Source organism: Palaemon carinicauda, chromosome 43, assembly GCF_036898095.1.
Source record: "Palaemon carinicauda isolate YSFRI2023 chromosome 43, ASM3689809v2, whole genome shotgun sequence".
In the NCBI taxonomy this organism is placed as follows: domain Eukaryota; kingdom Metazoa; phylum Arthropoda; class Malacostraca; order Decapoda; family Palaemonidae; genus Palaemon; species Palaemon carinicauda.
In genome coordinates, this window is record NC_090767.1 from 21,619,449 (window position 1) to 21,638,587 (window position 19,139).

General features: G+C 43.5%; 1 long non-coding RNA gene across 1 annotated transcript; it reads left to right on the forward strand.

The window, feature by feature from the left end:
• Window positions 1-1,488: 1,488 nt before the first annotated feature.
• On the forward strand, window positions 1,489-17,643 carry LOC137633658 (uncharacterized). The gene is made up of 4 exons (XR_011042342.1): window positions 1,489-1,630; window positions 3,609-3,779; window positions 10,629-10,902; window positions 17,467-17,643. It is a non-coding gene; the product is annotated as an uncharacterized lncRNA (long non-coding RNA).
• Window positions 17,644-19,139: the final 1,496 nt, after the last annotated feature.

Below are 19,139 nucleotides of genomic sequence, written 5' to 3' on the forward strand. Positions count from 1 at the left end.
GTTTTGACGCTGTTACTGTTTTTAGGATGATATATTATTAATTTATTCCCCTCATTTATTTATATCCTTATTTCCTTTCCTCACTAGGCTATTTTTCCCTGTTGGAGCCCTTGGGCTTATAACAGGCTATCTTGCTTTTCCAACTAGGGTTGTAGCTTGGCTAGTAATAATAATAATAAACCAAAATTTCTCCATTTTTCTTAATTGTGTTGTCATTTGTGATTTTATTTCTCTTTAAATTATTATTGTTTATTAATTGTGATATTGTTTCTAAGCTTATCAGCTGGGTAAACGTACGAAATTATCAATAATTTACTAAAAGGAAATTTTTAACAAATAATTTGTAATAGTTTGCGATGAAATATATTCCGTTTTCTATGGGAATCACTAAAGAATATTGGTAGCACCTTTTGGAATGAATAAAAAATAAAAACTGCGTATTTAGATATTTTTTAAGTAGTTTTGTTGTATCTTTAGCGATAAGATAAATTCATACTATATAACAAATCATATAAATTACTATTTTATTAAATTGTATTATATATTATTAAAATAATGTACAATATTTTGTATATATATAAAATAAAGAGTTTCAATATTTTTTACTCAATTCCGTAAAAAAGTATTATAAAAAATTTATATGATAATATTGACGAATAAATTTTCTAATTTTCATTGTAATATATGAAATAGATTTTAAACGCTAAAGTAATCATATATAAAAATCCTTTTACAGCAAACGTCTCCAGAAATAAAAAAAATATTGATTATATAGTATTATGATCAAATGAAGTTATTTTCTATAAATATGACGATAAAAACAAACATATATTAATTGGATCATATAGGATGTAAGTTTATCGAGAGAATCACAAATTGAATATATCTTTTGAAAGAAATTAAAAATAACACTTCCAGCTCGTTAACTTGGTGGAATGCAAGCAAGACCACCCTTATACAATGAGCTTAAATAAACAATATATATGTGAAATCCATAATAGAAACCAAGCAATAATATTAATCATATATTAAAATATATAATTTTATTGAAAGCATTACAAAATATATATTCATTGGAAAAAATCATTAAAAAGAACACTTATTGCTCGCTAACTCGCTGGAACATCAGTTCTACCCTTAAAAATAAGCCTAAATAAACATAATATAAGTGAAATTAATAGCTAAAAACAAGAAATAATACTAATTAGATGTTAATAAATATAATTATATTGAAATAACTACAAAATATATAACAATTAGAATATAAATTGAAAAGAACAGTTCTATCTCGTTAAAATAATAAGCGTAAATAACATAATATATGTGAAATTGATAGCCAAAAATAAGCATTATTATTAATTATATATTAAAATGTATAATTTTATCAAAAAAATTACAAAATATATATTAATTAGAAGAAATAACTAAAAAGAACACTGCTCGTTCCACTCGCTGGAACGCCAGCGATCAGCTGAGAAATAATAACAGTAATCAGAGTGACTCGGTGAAATGCCATGACTTTACGAAGCTTATTTTAACGAATTACGTCACTTTCCTGTAACTTCCTGTATCATTACGGTAACGGGAGAACTCCTGTACGTCATTTCATGGCTGTAACATCCCGGTACAGGTCAGTTTTAACCTTATTCTGTCTAATTGTTATGTCTAAAGTGATCGTGGGTTAGACCACAGCCTTCTACTATATGTGACGTGAGCTGGTGATGTTAGTCGAAACAAGGCTAGTTTAAGCTATGTACAGTTGGCTTCACTAATTCCGGCACACTGACGTCTCCTTTGCTTGTCGTGAAGTATACCGGAATTAGTGAAGGCAACTGTACATATTTTTTACGACTTTTTACTATTTTATCTTGTTTTTTTTCCTCTCGTTATTTTGAAGGTTTTATAGTTTATATACGAAAGATTTATTTTAATATTATTATTGTTTTTAAATGTCTGTTATTATTTCCCTTGTTTCCTTTCCTCACTGGGCTATTTTTCCCTGATGGAGCCCTTATGAGTCTTATAGCGTCCTGCTTTTCCAATTAGGGCTGTAGCTTAGCTAGCAGTAATAATAATAATAATAATAATAATAATAATAATAATAATAATAATAATAATAATAATAATAATAGTAATAATAAAATTAATAATAATAATAATATTAATAATAGAAATTATAATAATGATGATAATAATGATAATAATAATAATAATAGTAATAAAATTAATAATAATAATGATAATAGAAATAATAATAATAATAATAATAATAAAAATAATAATAATAGTAATGATAATAATAATAAATCAATTTTATTTATGAGGAAAATATTTTATATCTTTGAAATATGAAGATAGATTTACATTTTATGAAATATGATATTTAGTGATGCCTCGGTATTATTGTAAACTGAGGATACTAGAGTCCTAAGGGGGTCACAACCTCCCCCATAGGTAAGTAGGTAAACATATGGCTCCTAGGTTAGGTTAGGTTGCGGAACCTCGGTTTATGTGGTGTTCTTCTGTTTGATTCCCTGGGTGTATGTATAATGACGGTAGTTTAAGGGGGTACGCAGGGGTCGTTAGCCCTCCCTTAAGTAGGTAAGGACATTGCTATTAGGTTAGGTTGTGTGGTGTTCTCGTGTAGAGGTTCTGCAGAAAAATGGACACAGTTTATATTGTACAGCGTTCACATCTTACGAACGACTAGAAAATGGGAAGAAAATTCTCATTTTCTATTCATGTTGGAGGAACTGGCCGCTGATATACAAAAGCTCCTGTTTCCCTCTTTATATGTGGACCTGTTTCCCTTATTAAATAAGGGTTTTTTTAGTCTTTACTTATGCAATTTAACAATGAATGTCAGTTTCGGACGGAGCACATTATTTACTACTGGAAAACCTATATTCTCTATCCCTCTATGGAAAACCTCTATCTATCCCATTCCGATCCGTTGCTGGGCGGAGGGATTTGCCTTTCCATGGGCACTTCCTTAGTTGTCTTCTCTATTATAGTTCATTTATTTTCTTTAATCCTTTTTTTCCCACATTGGGTATATATATTCTTTTCTTCCCACTATTAATTCTTCCTTAAACAGAACGTTTCCTAATATCTTCTTCTTTTCCTCCTCTTTTCCTTTTCCTCTTCTGTAGTTCTATTATTTTCCTTCTCTCGTCGCTGAGATGAGGACAGTAAAGAATGAAATGAAATAATTTTCTGACTTGATCTATAATTTTAACAATTTTACAGAGTCCGTTCTAACCAACTACAAAGATCCTAGTTTTAAAATGGATTTAATTAGAAAAATATAGGTTTTCCTCAAGTATTTCCTTTAAAATTGTTCAAAGTTCCATTAAATAAACAAGGAGCCCTTAATTAAAATTATTAGGAATATTGTACTACAGTACACATTTATCCATTTCTGTAATGTATTTATACAGTAATTCTGAATTGTATTACAGGTAGGAAAACATAGTATGAAGTGTTGCTTATATGACAGTAAAGATTAGGGTAAATGGCACTTTTCATCGCATGTTAATGTTACAAAAACATTATGAAAATAATAACCAAAAATAATATTCCTATTGTTCATGATTGTGTCTTTCCAGATAAGGGAGAATTAAGCCAGAGTGATTCTGTTATCCGCACTCATAAATTCTCGCCTCGGAAAGATCATTCTTTACCCGAGGGGAAGTCCTTGTGCCGTCAGAAGCGGAGACTTTAGCCATGGCCGTAACGAGCGTGGCAGACAAACGGGAATACTACGAGGAGCAGGAAAAGTAAGTACCGATGTTTAGTAGAAGGTCTTGAGTCTATTTGGTAACCGATGTTTACTTATAACTTATGACTGGAGAACTTTCAAAAGAAAGAAATGAGAAATGATTTAAATAAGTGCAAAATGAAATGCGAATCGACCGAGTATTTGTTCCTACGCAAATGCAAACCCTTTGATAGGAATGTGCTTTCAGAACTTTTAGAACTTGACCTAGGTGGCGCTAGTTACTGCCTATTGGCAAGAAGACCCTACCAACCTGACATACACCACTGGGCTCTCACTTTGTTTTCAATAGCTGTAGTTACTCAGGGGATACTTTCCACTCTGTAAAGTTAGAAGAGAGTCTTTACTCATGGGAAGCAGCTCTTCTAGGGTGAAGGACACTCCAAAATCAAACCATTGTTCTCTAGTCTTAGGTAGTGCTACAGTCTCCGTACCATGGTCTTTCACTATTTTGAGTTAGAGTTCTCTTGCTTGAGGGTACACGCGGGCATACTATTCTATCTTATTTCTCTTGCTTTTGTTGTTTTGAAGTTTTCATAGGTTATTCATGAGAGATCTGATTTAATGTTGTTTCTGTTCTTAAAGTATTTTACTTTGATTGTTTATTACTTCTCTTGTAGTTTATCTATTTCCTTTCCTTACTGGGCTACTTTTCCTTGTTGAAGGCCTTGGGCTTATAGCATCATGCTTTTCCAACTAGGGTTATAGCTTAGCTAGTGATGATAATGATAATTGGTTCTGGGGCTCTCTACTGGCTGTTTTAATCCTCTAGATAATTGGTTGGACACTCACATTCTGCGAGGGTTTTCTGGAAGAAGAACGGTTTAGCAGTTTAATGATAACTTTAGCTGTATTAGTTGTCGGTTTATTTGGCTGCTGTTCCCTCTAGATAGCTTTTCTTTTTCTTTTCTTTGACAACGTAATCCTAAAAATATTGGAAGTCAGTATCAATGTGATCCGTTAAAGGAAGAAGTTTCTGCCGTTGTCATCTTTCCTTTTCTGTCTTCCCATTCCTGAACGTTTACCTGATTTTGCCGTTGTTGCTGTTGTTGTTGTTGTTTTTATTTTTATTTTTTTTCTCCCCAGTTGGAGCATCGTCATCAGCCTAAATGACCCTTCAAGGAGAGCTGCAAGTTTCTCCTCCTCTTTTGCCTCTCTCTCTCTCTCTCCTTCGTCTCTTCTCTTTGTAGGTCGGGATGAAGGGGTCTCAACCTTCATTTTCCCTCTTTGAAGTAGGAAGATCAAGAAGACTGATCAATTGGAGTTACGTAATGCTTACTTTTTCTTTATCCTTCACCAAAGACAGAGAGAAGATAATAAACAGGAGTGCACCCTCGTCCATTCACACGAGGCTGGGATTCGCGCCCACTGCAAGCTACTGTGCACACTTGCACTCCTACAGGAGCTTGCCCTCAACTATTTGTGTGTACTCCTTGCACGCTCCCTTTTCTGCTCGCACTCTCTCCTGTGCATGTGCGAACTTATATAAGTGGAAGAATGAAAGTTCTCCAAGAGGACATTCCTAGAGCATCCCCTCACCTGTTCACACAACCTCGAAAGTCCTGCCTGCCATTAAAAAGTGACGTTACTTAACTAGTGAGTGTGTGAGCAGGGCGACTAATCCCCCCCCCCCCCCCTGCTACCACCCCCCCGTAACTAGTGGTGGGTAGTTTTACTGTACTGCACCTGGTTTTTTGGCTAGTTTTCAGTATTCACTGAACTAGTATCCACTGTAAAGAGCTCAGTGTTTGTATAGTCTCTTTATAGTTTATATATGACATATCTGTTTTTGACATTGTTAATAGTTTATATAGGACATATCTGTTTTGACGCTGTTACTGTTTTTAGAATGATATATTGTTAATTTATTCTCATCATTTATTTATTTCCTTATTTCCTTTCCTCACTGGGCTATTTTTCCCTGTTGGAGCCCTTGGGCTTATAGCATCTTGCTTTTCCAATTAGGGTTGTAGCTTGGCTAGTAATAATAATAATAATAAATAGAAATTATTTCCAAATTTGTCCTATACAATACCTACCTTACAGCCTACACTCATGCGCTAAATGTCTCTGCAAGTTAAGGAGTTCATTGCATGAGAACATCTGTTCATTTTGTGGCATATTACATGAGGCATATTGCTCTTGAGGTTATACAAACCTTTCATTGTCTCTGCCAAAGGTTAGATCTCTATTGGATAATTAACAACTCAGTTTGGTAATAACAGACTGGTAAGGGAACTCACTCACTCGCTCGTCTGACTACGTCAAGGTCAATTTGGCTTTGGCCACATCAAGGGTGGATGTAGATGCTGCTGTTCTTACCTCTTTGCTGCTGTTGACTCTATCTTTTTCATTTATTCCTTTGGATAATTCATTTCCTGACTGTTCCACTTTGCTATGGAATGGGTAACAAAAGTCCAGGAAAGCCAGCTGTAGTCGTGGGGACTTGGTCCCCGATGACACGACCTCTCTCTTGGGATAGGTGGATGGTACCCGTGTCGTTCCCGCAGAGCCAGGGACCAGAGTCTTGCTTACGTTCTGGTACTGGCCATTCTGGTAGCCTAGTAGCTGTGCCCTGGTGGGTTATGCTGTCAACCCCTGTCACTCCAACAACACCAGTAGCGAGGCCAGAGGGCCGGGTAGCCTTTGCTGATCCGTCTACTCCGGTAGTCGGCCGGAACAGATGGGAGCTTGTCTCTCGGTCTGTTTCAGGCATGATGAGAAAGTTGTTGCGGCTTCCGGCTTTTGCATGGACTTACTTTGGGAAGAGACGGGGGCACCATTTGATGCCATGTTAGAGGGCTTGTGCTCTCTAGTAGGTGGAGAATGTGGGTCGAAGGGCTCTTGTTATTGTGCCCTTTCGTGTCCTTCAACCCTGACCTGTGGTGCTGGGGCATGGTGTGCTGAGTCTAGTGCCACGCTGTCTTGTGCGTGAGTCCTCCTTCCATGGCCCTGGGCTTGCCGGGCCTTTGTCTTCTCCAAATTATGCGCCTGGTTCTGTCCTTGGGATGGAATAGACGTAATCATGAGTAGAAGCAGACTCCGTAGCATGTGGCATCACCTACATTCGCTGCAGCGGACGACGGTACTCAAGAGCAGGAGGTCGTCGGAATTCTGACCTGCGGTTTGATGCCCACGGAGGCTGCCTACCCTGAGTTGGAGAGTTCTTTTCTGGAGGTCATTGCACTCATTGTGAATGTAACATCTTGGGGGAGGCTACGGTGGTTCCACCAGCGGGGAGGACATCGGTTGTCTATCGGCATTTCGGTGGCCCTCTTGAATCGAAGCCCTGGTTGACCTTGCGTTGGACCAGGTGGATAGTCAGATCTGTGGATCTGGAAATTTGTTTGGTTCAAGCAGGTCCAACAAGGTAACAGGATCTTGCTACGGAAGTTTTTTTTTCTGCCAAAGAATGCCACGTCTTAGCCGGAGTTTCCACTCTGAAGGGGGCCCTCCCTTTATAGAGATTCAAGGCTGACGTTACGTCCTTATTGAGTGCTGAGTTGACGGTCACTCGAGTTCAGGATGGAAAAAGTAAGGTCTGTGCTGTCTTCCATCAGAGAGAAAGACTTCAGGCTTTCTGTAGATCTGAAAGATGCATACTTTCAACTGCCTGCTCATCAGACTTCTTGGAAGTACCTCCACTTCCCCCTCAACGGTACGGTGTCTCAGACTATGTGTGGCTCCTCAGGGGTTCACTCAGGTGTACATTGTGGTAGCCGCTTGGACCCACTCGTGAAGGATGAGACTGCTGGTGTATCTCAATGACTGGTTGATCCTGGCCTCTTCAAAGAGACAGTTGCTTCAGAATCGAGATCGGCTTCTTGCACTTTGCCACCATCTGGGGATTGCGGTAAACTGGGAAAAGTTAAAATATACCTAAGTAGAGGGTGTGAAGTACCTGGGCATGCTGATAGACTCAGCAGCAGCAGACATTTTCCCATAGACGATGGCATCGGCAAGCTTGGGGAGGTTGCACGACTGTTCCTGTCAAAGACAGTTGCTCCAGTTTAACATTGGCAACATCTTCTCAAACATCAGTCAATGTAAGAGAAGCTTATTCTTCTAGGGTTCCTCCACCAGAGATCCCTTCAGTGGTGCCTGAAGGATCACTGGGTAGCAAGCAGGGATCATCTCCCATTATATCCTGCACCGGTATCACAGGAAGTCCGAAACGATATTGCCGGGTGGCTCGACAAGAATAATCCTCATCAGGAAGTCCCACTCGACTTTTTAAGTCCGAATCTTCATCTGTCTTTGTATCAGGAGTGTGGTCCAAGGAATACAGGCATCTGCACATCAACATCCTCGAGATGCGAGTGTCCTTCCTCTGTCTGCAAGTGTTCCAAGAAAGTTTGAGGAAGCACTTGGTAGTCGCTGTAATGGCCTACATCAGCGAGTAAGAAGGCATGTTCTAGCGCTCCCCTCGGCAAGTTCGTGAAGCAGATGCTTATTTGGGCAGGGTTTCACCCTGTAGAATTGTCAGCAAGGTGCATTCTGGGCAAGATGAATGAGCTAGTCCACACATTCAGCCATCAGGGCCAGGCTGCAGGAGCAGAGTGGTCTCTACAGCCTTTCGTGGAGGAAAGGCTTCTTGCCCTGTGGGGTTCACCGGGGATCAACCTGTTTGCAATCCTTGGGCAGTGTTGGAAGAAGCCTGGCAATGCCTCTGGGATCACATGTACATTTACACCTTTCCCCCATTCACCCTGATTTGGCCAGTAATCAACACGGCGTTGATTATGATGACAGGAGTCAGAATGACCTTGGTGGCTCCAAGATGGCCACAGGCCGAGTTGTATCCCGATCTGCCGGCTCTTCTGGTTGAGGTCCCAAGAGAACTACCCTTATGGCCACCTCTTCTTTGTCGGCCGCACCTGCGCAGTTACCACTTGCCCTTGGAGTCTTTATCTCTTCACTGTTGAGTATCTCCTTTGAGCGAAAGGCTTTTCACAAGGCATTACACATGAGATGTCTAGTTTCTCCAGAGGTCCACTGCATCTGTCTACCAGGCTAAGTGGGCCATATCCTGTGATTGGTGTCGTAGAAAGGGATTTCTTCGTCTTCCTTCATCGGGAAAAACATCTCTTGGTTGCAGCCATCAAAGGTTATCTCTAGGCCTAGAGTATGGTGTATCCACTGGAAGATAAAATCCTCTTGGCTTTTTAGGAGCTGTCAATGCTCGTGAGGAGCTTCAAACAATCTTGCCCACCCTGGGATCTTAGGCCCCTGTAGTGGGATGTGACCCTAGTAATCAGGTTTCTTACGCGTACCCCATTCGAACCTTTGAAGAGGACTGAATCAGAAAGGGATCGGACCTCAAGACATTCTTCCTACCTGCCTTACTGTCGACTAAGGGAGCGAGCGAGTTGCACGGTATTTCTTACGTAGCCAAGGAGGTCTCCTTTAGTTTTGTGCCTAACTTTGTGGCAAAGATAAAGAATCTGGCAGCATAGGACCCCAGGTGTGAATCCTCCATTCCCTCCCCCCCGGAGGTGTCAGGCGGTGAGGAAGACGAGAGGATCTTGTATTCGGTAATGTCTCTTGGGTGTTGTATGAAGAGAACCCCACTCCTCAGGCCGGAGTGTAGGAATCTCTTCGATGGGTTTGCCAGATCTAAGAAAGAGCTGTTAGGGAACACGGTGTCTTTCTGGCTTCGTGAGCCTCAACAGAGAGCTTACTATCTGGCTGATGAAGTCAGGGGTATTGCCCCAACTCTCCCTACTTTCAAAAGAAACCAGTCAGTGGGCCAGGTGAGGAAGGCAGGTGTCAGGGAAGGCAGACCACTTTCACATCCTTCTACATGAGAGAATGTATCCGCAAGTCTATTGAGTTCTTGATACTTGGATCCGTGGTGGCTGTTCAAACCGTTGTGTACGAATCCCAGCTCCCTTATGAGGACAGATTGCATCTCATCTATGGTATCTTTTTAACAGAAGTTGGAAATGAATGTAGTATATCTAGCTCTTTTCCTTCTTTCTTCTGCCTCTGTCATGGGGTCAGTGATTGAAGTGTTGCAAGCTGGTCAGACAAGAGGCTGGTGAGTTGCACTTCAGATTTCAGTGTAACCAAAGAGGTGTATCTCCCCATTCTTCATGTGAGTTTTCAGATGGCAAATCTAATACCAACCCATTACTCATTTTCCTGGTGTTAGACTCTTGCTGATATGTCATTTTGGGGAAGTGTCTCTTTGATTTGGTACAAAACAGAAATAGGTACGTCCTGGGACCTATCAGTTTGTCATACCTACGATAAACGGATAGGCCATAGTGTCTCTGCTTTGCTTCTCCACAGAACAAGCCTTGAAGACATTCAGGGAAGATACAGAATCCTCCAGGGGGTTCTGAGGGGCCATCTGACCATCCAAGCAGGCAGTGAGTCTCCATAAGCAAAGGACGAGGGTTTGTATGTCACGGGGGAACAAACCGTCCCTCTGAGTCCTGGGTTGAAGCAGCAAGATTGAATAGAGAAGCGACTGTGGTGCGGGAGGGTCCTTGCACTGCTCATTATCCACTTCAACAACTGATTCCAGCTCATGCCAAAGTGATCTCCCAAATTGGACTCAGGTTTTTATGAATAGGAAAAATACAAATTACTTTTAAGATTTGTTATATTTTATCATTGGTCGATTATGAATTTCGTTTTTATGTATTTTTGAGACTACCTTTTGGTTGCTGGAAAAAATGTCCCCATTATCATTTGTGTTCTGTTTTTGGAATTATTTTCAATTTTGGTTTCAGTGAGCATTGTTTGAGATTGATTGATAGTTGAGCAAAAGATTATGTTTTCATCCGTAACGATTATTGATCTCTGATAGAAACTATGTATTATTCAGACTCATTTTTTCCAGCCCGTCCTGGCTTTACCTGTTCCCGTACAAGATGGTACATTGGTCGTTGTCACGTCCGTCACGGATGGCTGCTGCTGCGTACGCAAGAACGGGTAGCATCCCGGAAGGCGTCGATGACAGGTCTGGTTTGCGTCAGTCAAGATCAGCTGGCTAATGTCTCTGGCCATTCCTTTTCCTCTGGCCCATTTTAGAAGAAGTCTGTAGAGAGAGGACTGTTGTTTCAAGAGATGTCAGTGATGGGGTTTACTCCCTTGTCATCTACATGGTCTCTAAGGTGAATCGTGTCTCCTCGGATTCTCTTGCGTTTCTAATTTGTTCCGTAACTGGAATACAGACCACGCTATTTAATAGGGGTTTGTTCTGTAACTGAAATACAAACCACGCTATTTAATAGGGGTATTACTTTCGGCGTAGCTGAAATGACGAGCCATTAAAATTTAACGAGGGTTTACTACCCACACCGCTAGTTAGCGGGTGTTGGGGAGGGTAGCTTGCTAACCCCCCCCCCCCTCACACACCTGTGCTTGAGCTCGCTTTGCTATCGGCTCTGATGGTGGTCGGACGTGTCCGCTCTCATCCTCGCCGTCATATTGGCAGCCATTTAATTGCTTTTGTTCTTTCTTTTTCTAGTTTCTGTGTATGTGAAGTTGGCCTCTGCGATCATGCACACCTGCCCTGGTTTTCCAGACCGCCCCTTTGGAACGTTCGTGTCGGCGGTCGAGACTGATCCTCATGGCCTTTGTCCTTCTTGTAGGGGCCAATGGTGTGATAGTGTCAACAAGTGTAGTGATAGCTAGGTTGGTAGCATCGCGGGCTTCTGTTTCAGAGGTCCCGAGTTCGCTCCCTGAGGGGGAGGTTAGATGGGGCTAGTGATAGTCCCTGCTGACTTATGGACACCCGAGCAGAATGAGGTAGATCGTCTGAGTGGAGACCTAAAACCTGCAACTTTAACTTTAACTTTGAGTGGTCTGCCTCCCAGTGGGAGAGGCTTTCGTAATGACGGAAGAAGAAGTCCAAACGGGATATTTCTCCTTCGAAGGTTGCTTCGAAGGGGGAAAAACCCAAGGCCTCTTCATCCCTTGCCCAAACCTCCTCCGAAGCTGCCACTCGGTCAGTCTCTTTCGAGAAACCGTCGAGTGGTAGCGTAGACCGACTTATTGGTAACCAACCTCGGGTCTCGAGAGATGATGTTGCATCCCCTAGCGAAGCAGATCCTCCTCTCCCCCCGGGTGGAGGATATGTCACTAACCTCCTTGTTTCAGCTTTGGTCCTCCTTGGGGCTTACGGGTTCGCCGTCCAAGGAAGTTTTGCTTAACTACATCCGATTGGGTGCTGCTGTCAAGCAATCGTCGTCACTGTCAGAGATTGATCCTCTGTCTCTTGTCGACGTTGTTGTTTCAAATGTATCCAATACGGTCTCACCCATCTCCTCTTCCACTCCAAGCTCTACGGTAGCTGACGGCTTAGTTTCTCCCGTTCCTGATCAACCTACGAGGGGGAAACTAAGTCCATCGTCAGTCTCTCCTGCTTTTGTTTCTCTCCCTCGGGGGAGTTCACTTACTGAGACTCCTCTTCGGAGGACTGCAGGTCAGCTTGCTGATCCAACGGCCCCCAGAGGGTGCATTCGTCGGAAGGCTCGCCTTCCTCTTCGCCATAGAGGCCTTCCTTCACCTGCGGTGAGGAGGCCCAATCATCCATCACTGCACCTGCATTGTTCCTGGACCTCTCTGCAGATCGTTCACGATCTCCCTCGGTAGAAGGTCGTCCTTTTAAAGGACACGTTGACCTTCCACCCGACAGACCTGCCGACCTGCCGTCGCCGTTCCTGCATGGGCCTAACAAGGCTTCATCCAAACGTGCTATTGCACGCCAACAACTTACACGCTAAGCGCCCATGAAACTTGACAAGCGCTCATTAGTAGCTCGTCAGGCCCCATCACTACGCGCTGATATTCATCCTTACCCTAACACAGGGCATCAAGAGCGTACGCGCCAACATGCGCATACACTGTAACAAGAGCATAGCTCCATCACGCGACATGCGCGCCCTCATGCACACATATGCCCACGATCTCCTGCGCGCCAGGTCTTGCCTGCGCGAACTGCGTCCACGCATCTTGCGTTTACGCGCCAACAATCTTCTACGCAGATGGGCGCTAACACTCACCTGCGCGCCATAAATCTCCTTCGCAATAGCGCTCTTCCGTGCACCAACATTCTCCTGCACGTGCGCATACGCTCCCAACATCTTACTCTCCTGCGCACCATCCTACACGCCAGGTAAAACCTGTTCGCCAACTTTCCACTGATGGCAGGATTTCTGGCAAGTCAGCCATGCTGCTTTTTCCCGCGCGCCAACCCATACCAACGCACCAGCACTCATCTGCTCACCAGCCTTCTCTCACGCACATCCGTAAGGATATGTGCATGCTCGTCAATCCTCTCCTAGGGATGCGTGCCAACATTCTCCCGTGTGCCCTGCATGAATCCACTGCGCGCCCGCGCGCTAGGGAACTTTCTCCTGTGCGCGCGCCCTACGGCCGACACAGACGTGCGCGAACACACTCCCGCGCGCGCGCCCTACGGCCGGCACAGACGTGCGCAAACACTCTCCCGCGCGCGCGCCCCTACGGCCGGCACAGACGTGCGCAAACACTCTCCCGCGCGCCCGTGTGTTCTTCGTAATAATCCTGCGTGGCCGGGCATGCGCGCTCCACCAGTCTTCCGCGCGTGAACCCCGATAAACTCCCTCGCGCGAGCGTTAATATCCTCCCGCGCGTGAGACTACACATCCCAAACAACTGCGTACGGCAAGGTCGCCATCGCCTCATTCCCCTCCCCGCAAGCGCATGCCACCGCGCATTGTGGGAGAAGGTAAACTTCCAGAGGGGTCCAGGATCCCAAAGCTTCCACAGGCGAACCCACCAATTACTGTATAGTGACTCCTCCCAGGGATCCTTCAATCCCTTTCCTTTCAAGGGGTATGTCTGATAGCACATCTGTCAGCCAACAGCCCTGGTTCGGTGCCCTGATCAGAGCCATAGTTCAGGCTTTCAAGCCTGTCTTCTCTGAATTGGGACACAGAACCATGGCTTCTTCTACCCCTTTGAAGAGAAAAAGAGTTGTTCCAGACGCGGTCTCTTTCCCAAGGGCGAAACTGACTCCACGCAGACCTTTGAGGCAGGTTCCTTCTATTCCTCAGACTGCCTCTCCTTCCCTTTCAGATGAAGGTTTCCCGTCTCCAAGGGAATCAAGCGAGGAGAGACACTTCCCCATCGCACCAATGGAGGAAACCTCTCTTCGCTCTGAGGGGTCCACTCAGTCAGTGACTGGAAGGAACATGCCACCCTTATCAATGTTGGAGTCTTATATCCTTCCCAGGAAGGAACCTAAAGACTCCAAAACATTGCCTAAATCCTCCATGAGGATTAGGATGGAGCCAACTAGCCACTCAGGGAATGACCGCGACTCTCCCCAAGAAGATCCTTCGGGGATAGAAGGGGACTTCGCTGCAAGTCCTACAGCAGAAGGAGACTAGCAAGAGTCAGAACATGTGTTTTGGCAAGTTCTGACTCTAATGTGGGCTCTCAATGGGTTTTCCGATCCAGAGATCCCTCCTTGAGAGGGCAAAGACATGGTCTTAGACCGCGTCTTTGCTACTCAAAAGCCCTCTAAGACCAGTGCAGCCCTGCCCTGGAGTCAAGGGGTAAAGAGTACCAGGGACAAGATCTCACAACAGCTCTCCGAGATGTCCTCCTTCACCCATTCCAGTACCAACAAGCTCCTCCCACCTCCTCGCGTACAGCAGAGGAGGTACTTCGAGATCCTAGAGGAGCCTTGTCTAGCTCTTCCACTTCACCACTCACTGGAAGAGCCAACCAGGGGAGTCCTTCTTGAGAAACTCTAACCGTCAGGTCTCATTCTCGACAGCCGAGATCCTCAATCAGGAGAAAGTCGCGAACTGTGCTATGCAAGCCATGATATCTGGTTGGGGACCTTAGGTATCCTGATACGTTCTGAGGACTTCTCCAAGGAACGTACCAGGAAACCTATGGAATCCTTCCTTCTCTCAAGTACTCGCACGATCGAGTATCTGGCCCACCAAGTCTCGAACTTTTGGGCGAATACCATCCTGAAACGTCGGGATGCAGTAGCTGAGAGATTTCATCAGAAGGTCCCTAGTGCCGAGATCAATAGGCTCAGACATTCCTCCATAGAGAGGTCTGTTCTGTTCGAGCCTAAAGATGTGGAACATGCCGCTGAGAGGGGGAGGAATTCTCATCAAGACTCCCTCCTTCATAGGGCTTTAACATCCAAGCCCTATAAGCCTCCAGCACCACAGCAGTCACGTCCAGTCAAGACCACTACGAAGACAACAGCAGCAAAGACTATGGTGTCTAAGATCTTTCCTGTCAAAGAAAGGAAAGGCAAAATGTCCTCCTGGGGAAGCAAAAATCCTACTAGAGGGAGCATCCGAGACCGCAAACGCTAGGATAGGCAGTCCCCCTGCATTTCCACAAGTGGCGGGATGCCTACAAAGTTGCTCAAACAGGTGGAAGCAACTCTGGGCTGATTCCTGGACAATCTCCGTGATCAGTCTAGGATATCGCGTCCCGTTCATAACTCTCTACCTCCCCTGACGACGAATCCAGTGTTATTGAACTCCCTTGCCATGGGATCGGCAAGGGGGCAAGCCCTTCGGGCAGAAGTCCAGACCCTGTTGAAGAAGGGCGCTCTCCAAGAGGTCCTCGACGGATCCCCAGTCCTCTTCAGTCGACTCTTTCTTGAAAAGAAGGCATCTGGAGGCTGGAGACCAGTCATCGACCTCTCAGATCTGAACAAATTTGTCAAACAAACTCCGTTCAGCATGGAGACGGTGGACACAGTCAGACTAGCAGTAAGACCGCAAGACTTCATGTGCACACTGGACCTAAAGGACTCGTACTTCCAGATCCCAGTCCATCCGTCTTCAAGGAAGTACTTAAGATTCAGCCAAGACAACAGAATGTACCAGTTCAAGGTGCTATGCTTCGGTCTCTCCACAGCACCACAAGTCTTCACCAGAGTGTTCACCCTCGTATCATCTTGGGCACACAGGATTGGCATCCGTCTCCTCCGTTCTCTGGACAACTGGTTAATCCTAGCAGACTCGGTGTCAACCCTTCTTCAACACCGAGACAAACTTCTAAGACTTTGCCAAGATCTGGGGATCATGGTAAATCTCGAAAAGTCCTCACTGCTTCCCACTCAAAAACTGGTATACTTAGGCATGATCATAGACACCAATCTCCACAAAGCCTTCCCATCAGATGACAGGATAGCAAGGCTGAGGAAGGTCGCAAGACCTTTTCTCATACGAGAAGAACTTCCAGCCCAATAGTGGTTACATCTCCTCGGTCACCTTTCATCGCTGGACCGTCTCGTTCCCAATGGTCGCCTTAGGATGAGATCCCTCTAGTGGCGACTCAAGTCCCGGTGGAATCAAGCGGACAACTCCCCGGACATCCAGATCCCCATGGGACCTGCGGAGCTGACGGATCTCCAGTGGTGGGTGGCAGACGAGAACCTACAAAAGGGAGTGGATCTTCTTGTCCTCCCCCCGGATTTGACGGTGTTTTTGAACGCTTCAAAAAAAAGGGGTGGGGGCCCACGTTCTGCACCACACGACCTCAGGCCTCTGGTCAGAGTCAGAAAAGTACCTCCACATAAATCTCCTAGAGATGAAGTTTATTCTGGTTCTTTTCCTCCATAGTGAATTAGACTATACTGTAGCTATTTTCCTCTTGTTGGAAATTATGTGCAATATTGTACAGTGTTGAATCAACTATTATCACAATCAGACAATGCGTGAAAACTGGCCGCACCCCAGATATGAATAAAAGAACCCCAGTCCACAATGGCAGTGGAACAATTGCCCTAGGGGGGGGGGGTAGGCAGTTACATCCTACTGTGGGGGGGGGGGGTGCTGAAGATCTAAGAACTAGAAAAGGCCACCTTAGAAAATAGAACCTTGCAACATATATATAAGCTAAATAAATTAAGCTTAATTCTGCATGAACTTGAAGGTGTTAGTTATATCTGCAATTGAGGAGAGTTGATTTGTGTGGGAATGCGTGATTTTTAAGGTAATGGCCTGATACAATAGTAGTTTGTTCCAACACGGAGTACTTACCTCGAACTACTGTCTTAGGAGTATCTGGGATCTCCTCCCAACCGACCAGAATTTTGTGTAGTTTACCCTATCTCCGTTTTCTATGCGGGGGAACCTCTGGCGGAGTGATACGCGCCATGAGGCGACCTGGGGTCGGAGAGCGTGCTCGCTCAGGTCTCGACCTCCAGTAAGTTTTCTGGTCTCGTCGTGATAACATCTCGCCGCGCTCTCCTTACCCAGTGCGACCCTTTGTGTCCCACGCTAGCCTGATACAATAGTAGTTTGACCTATCTCCCATTTTGAAGTCCTTATCAACATCAATGGAAAAGAGAGAGAGAGATGCTTGGGTCATTTTAAAGTAAAACGGGTAGAATTAATGTGATTTTCGTAATGGAGAAACAATTTTCAATTGTTCACTTTTTTATTTGGATTATCTTTTGGCGAAGCTGGAAAATAATCCAAATAAAAATCTCCAAGTTTGTATTAGGGAAAAATACAAATTATCTTCAAATTTGTCTTTTCTTGTGTCTGTAGCAGAAAAGTCATATAAAATATTTTGACAGATTTTATCAAAACTATTTAGACTTTACATTCTATAAGTATTTATAGGATTTTTTCTTTCATCTTAACATTATTATACGTTACTATAGTGTTTAATAGTTGAATTGATATCGTTTCTCTTTCCAGAGTGAACCATTCTTCCACTGCAATTATCAAGCCCCAAACCAAGAGCAACGAGGCAGCGCAGCGAGAAATTGAGGAAGCCATGAGGAGAGTCAAAGAGGCCCAGAAGTTTATTGCATCGGCCATTGACCCTGTCATGTCTTTCTTGGACTCCTCCAAGGATAAAAAATCACGATCTAGATAACAGTAAGTGTCTCTCTCTCTCTCTCTCTCCTCTCTCTCTCCTCTCTCTCTCTCCTCTCTCTCTCTCTCTCTCTCTCTCTCTATGTTATGCAAAATACATACTATTTTACTATTTTACAAATTCTCGGCATCATCAGACTCCTGAGTTTTTATGTATTGATGCAGAATGATATCAGAGGTAGTTTCCAAAGTGAGTTCTCTTTGCCACCATGAGGGATCCATTGTCTTCCCTTTTGACTATCTGTTTTAATATTGCATAGCTAGTGCAGTTCTCTAGCTACTGATCTTACTTGATGTCTCTGCTTTTTACCATTGCCTCAAGGTAAGAGTGACCTAAGTGTAGAACAGACATAATGATATAGTGAAACCTCGAGATACGAATGTTTCTTTATACGAAAAACTCATCTTACGAAACGACATACGAAGATTTCTTCGCCTAGTATTATGAAATCCACTCCAAAAAGAATCAATTTTGAATCCTTAGGTATTAATTTATTTGTTATTTTCTTTACTCACAGTATTGGTATTTCTCTCTCTCTCTCTCTCTCTCTCTCTCTCTCTCTCTCTCTCTCTTTGTATTTTAATAATGTGACAGTATTGTTATTTACTCACAGTATTGGCCTCTCTCTCTCTCTCTCTCTCTCTCTCTCTCTCTCTCTCTCTGTATTTTAATAATGTGACAGTATTGTTATTTACTCACAGTATTGGCCTCTCTCTCTCTCTCTCTCTCTCTCTCTCTCTCTCTCTCTCTCTCTATTTTAATAATGTGACAGTATTGTTATTTACTCACAGTATTGGCCTCTCTCTCTCTCTCTCTCTCTCTCTCTCTCTCTTTGTATTTTAATAATGTGACAGTATTGTTATTTACTCACAGTATTGGCCTCTCTCTCTCTCTCTCTCTCTCTCTTTCTCTCTCTCTCTCTCTCTCTCTCTCTCTTTGTATTTTAATAATGTGACAGTATTGTTATTTACTCACAGTATTGGCCTCTCTCTCTCTCTCTCTCTCTCTCTCTCTCTCTCTCTCTCTCTCTCTCTCTCTCTCTTTGTATTTTAGTAATGTGACAGTAATAAAGTTGTGCTATGCTTGGAAGTGTGTGAATTTTAAGGAGCAAGCACAATGTACAGGGTGCTTTGGATTCATTGGGCGTCAAGAAACAAATGTAGAAAAACATTTAGGGAACAAATAGACAATAAAATGTCTTCTAAGTCTTTCTAATTGAGGAACAAAAAATGGGGAGGTTAAAGAGTTTGGAATTAGCCTGACAAGTCAGGTAATATAAACCACAATGTTTTCAGGTTAATTTTGCTCCTTACAAATACCACAACATTGCTGAAGTTCTCATCTTGTCAGTGTATCTGATTTGATTATTTGTAACAAATTGGATCTGCAAAGAAACAGGTACTTCAGCCTATAAGTGTAGTCTAGCTTAAACCTTCAAAGGTTTAATTAGCCTAGCCTAATCTAAAGAGGTTTCGTTACCGTCGCCTTTGTA